The sequence below is a fragment of the Mustela nigripes genome, chromosome 2 (assembly GCF_022355385.1).
Source record: "Mustela nigripes isolate SB6536 chromosome 2, MUSNIG.SB6536, whole genome shotgun sequence".
NCBI classification, from domain to species: Eukaryota; Metazoa; Chordata; class Mammalia; order Carnivora; family Mustelidae; genus Mustela; species Mustela nigripes.
This window is the reverse complement of record NC_081558.1, coordinates 110733093-110736749: the sequence shown is the minus strand read 5'-3', so window position 1 is coordinate 110736749 and position 3657 is coordinate 110733093.

Genomic DNA, 3657 nt, shown 5'->3' with positions numbered 1-3657 from the left:
GGCTCTCAGAACCAATCAGCTTGTTCCCCCTTCCCGCCTCTCCCTTCGCGCGCGGGTCCTCAGAACCAATCAGCAAACTCCAAGTATGCCTTTTTTCAAATGTTCAAATTGTCAGCCAATCGGCCCTGTCCCATCCGGGACTTGTTTGTACCTGTCTATAAAAATCCTGCACCACCCCAGCCAGGTGTGCTCAGCTAGCAGGAGCTCCTGACCACCCGCAGGCGCGTGCGTAACAATAAAGAACCTCTTGCTGATTGCATCCAGTGGCAGTGTTGGGTTCTTGGGTAAGGGGATCCGCGGGTCTTTCAATGACCAGACAGTTTAAAGGAACTAGGGTTGACTTTATAAAACCTGGAGCCGTAAAGCCCTTTGGAAATGTTGGCCTGATACCTTGCTTACAAAGTTCCCAGCAGCCTTACCAGGTGAGTAAAGATTGTCACTCCTGGCAGGGGCAGGACCTCAGGAAGAGGTATTCACTCAAATCGACAGGTATTGCAGGCATATCTGATTGCAACTACGTGGCTTGGCTTCTGGCCTGGAGAGGCTACTAAAAGTTCAACCTAGAGATTCCTAGGAAAAGTTCCAGCAAAGCAGATTCTAAAAGATCTATATGAACACTCACTGTTCTTGCTGAGTTTATGTAAATAATTAGGCCAAGTTTGTTGAAATTGGACTTGTTTTTCAAAAGAATTAGTCCTGATTTAACTATTTCTGGGAATGAGGGTTATTTTAGAGAGAAAAATTAGTTTTAATAACACACCTTTATGGATGTTAAATTCTAGATTTGGTTGTCTTTAAATGTTTGTTTACCTAAGCTACATAACTTGAGGTAAACTTCAGAGAAATTGCATGATAGCTCGTTTAAACGATCTTGCCTTTGCCAATCAGTCAGCCCCAGATATAAGGAGGAAACTTCAGAAAATTGAAGGATTTAAAAGGAAGAATCTGACTGAGTTAGTGGGAATAATGGAAATAGCTGCTGAGGACTATGGGTCATGCTTGCAGGGGATGAGAGCTCTCTTACAGACTCTGCAGGAAAAAAGGTTATCAGGTGTCAGCAACGAAAGCACAGCTTTGTCAGAGCCACACCACTTATTTAGGCTTTGATCTCCATGGGGGAGTTCTTTCGCTGTCTGAGTCCAGGAAACAGGTGATTACCCACTACCCCTGCCCCACCATGCCCCGACAAGGGAGGGAGTTCCTTGGGATGGTGGGCTACTGCAGGCCATGGATACCATGGTTTGCAGAGATTGCCCAACCTCTCTATGAACTGACTAAGGGAAGACTCACCATAGTAGAGTGGACAGCTGAGGCAGAAGGAGGATTTCGGGAATTACAAAGAGCCTTACTAAGTGCCCCAGCATTGGCCATCCCAGACGTGACCAAGCCCTTTTACTTGTATGTGGATGAAAAGGGAGGGGTGGCCAAGAGAGTTTTGACTCAGACTCTGGGGCCTTGGCAAAGGCCAGTAGCCTATCTTAGCAAAACAAAACAAAACAAAAACTAGATCTAGTAGTGGCTGGGTTCCCCCCAACTTGCCTCTGCATAATTGCTGCCATGGGCCTCCTGGTCAAGGATGCACGTAAATTGACTTTGGGTCAAAATCTCATCTTGACCACCACTCACACTATTGAGGGCCTTCTCCAGACCCCCACCAGATCGGTGGATGACAAATGCCCGAGTGACAGGGTATTAGGCCCTCCTCCTCAATGAACCGAAAGTGACCCTCCAGCCTCCGGAGGTGCTAAATTCAGCCACGTTGCTACCAGAGGTGCTGGCTGAGCACCCACATGACTGTGGGGAGGTCCTAACCCAGGTCACAGGAATAAGGCTAGATCTTAGAGATACTCCCCTCCCGGATGCAGAGATGACTCTGTTCACAGAAGGGAGTAGCTACATGGTCAATGGAAAGAGGAATGCAGGGGCTGCGGTGGTTTCTCCTGAGTAGGAAATCTGGACAACAGCCCTGCCACACAGAACCTCAGTGGAAAAAGCAGAGCTGATTGCACTCACCAAGGCACTACAGATGGCCAAGGATAAGACCGCCAACATCTATATGGACAGTAGGCTGGGTAGAGGCTTTTTTTCTGCCAAACATGAGATGGCAGGAGTGATAGCCAAAAAGTTACTAGAGGTTTGGGTTACCTCTAGTAATTGGGTCAGACAACGGCCCTGCGTTTATGAGTTCAGTCTCATAGGTATTGGCCAAGGCTGTGGGCACTAATTGGAAACTACATTGTGCCTGCTGGCTCCAGAGCTCTGGGCAAGGAGAAAGAATGAACCAAACTCTCAAAGGGACCTTGACAGAGCTAATTCTGGAGGCTGGCAATGGATGGGTGGATCTCCTTCCTTTTGCCCTCCTCAGGGCACGATGTACACCCTGCTTAAACAAGGTGACCCCATTTGAAATAATGTTCAGGAGACACTGCACCCCCCCCCCCCCACTCTGCCCTCGGCTACAAGAGGTTGTCCTAGCAGAAATGACTGACCAATCTGTACCCCAGTCACTGCAGGCATTGCAGTCTGTCTTGGAAGGAGCCTTCACAGGAATCCGAACTGCCCACACTGGGACAAAGACGGAGGTGGAGCCACATCCTCGCCAACCCAGGGACTTGGTTTGGATGCGCTGCCACCAAGTGGGAGGCTTAGAGCCTCGCTGGAAGGGACCATTTGCTGTCACCCCGACCACCCCCATGGCAATAAAAGTAGAGGACGTGGATTCACACAGGTCATGTCAAACGAGCCAAGGACAAGGACACCCCCCAGAGGTGGATGCCACTGCCGATGGACCCTGCCGATTGTGGACTAAAGCTAAGACTTGGAAACAATGAGTTCATTGAGTTCATTGTTGCTCCTATTGTTAAAATATAGGTGAGAAATATAGACAATAAGGGCTTGACATAATATTTCTAGGAAAGGCGGGGCTCTGCATAGCCCTAGGAGAGGAATGTTGTTTCTGGGTAAATCATTCTGGAGTCATTAAAACAGTCTGGCAGCCATTAAAAAGGGGGCATAGAACTGGCTAAAAGTCAAAGATTTGACTAATCTGCAAAGAAAAGGGGGGAATATAAGGGCCTATTCAGCCAGAGCCGCCCTACCCCAGTTCAAACTGCCATTTTGTTGTTTATGCAGTAAGACTTAAATTGACCCTGCCCCCACCCCCCACCCCAGGGGAACTTACTTAAAAGCAAGTCCAGGAAACCAGTCCCAGGTAACAAAGCCCAAATACAAGGGTGTGTTGGGTCAGGTGGAGATAACAGCCTGAATGCAGGGATGAGTCAGGTCAGTTGGAGACATCCAATCAGTAAAGTGTGCATACTGTCTCCCTAGCTACCAAGGAATATGGGCCCCCCATCCTTTGGGTGCCCTTTGGGTGCCAATTCTGACCAAGGTGATAGGCTAGTTCAAATATCTACTAGGGTAAATTGTAATTCAATTGGTCACCTAGCATGACTGTGCAGCTTTCTCTGTGTGTTACAATTTCATTGGCCACCTATGCGTGGCTAGGCCCAACCGCATGGCCTTTGCCCTTAAAAGCTAGTCTGTGGGGGCGCCTGGGTGGCTCAGTGGTTAAGCCGCTGCCTTCGGCTCAGGTCATGATCTCAGGGTCCTGGGATCGAGTCCCGCATCGGGCTCTCTGCTCAGCAGGGAGCCTGC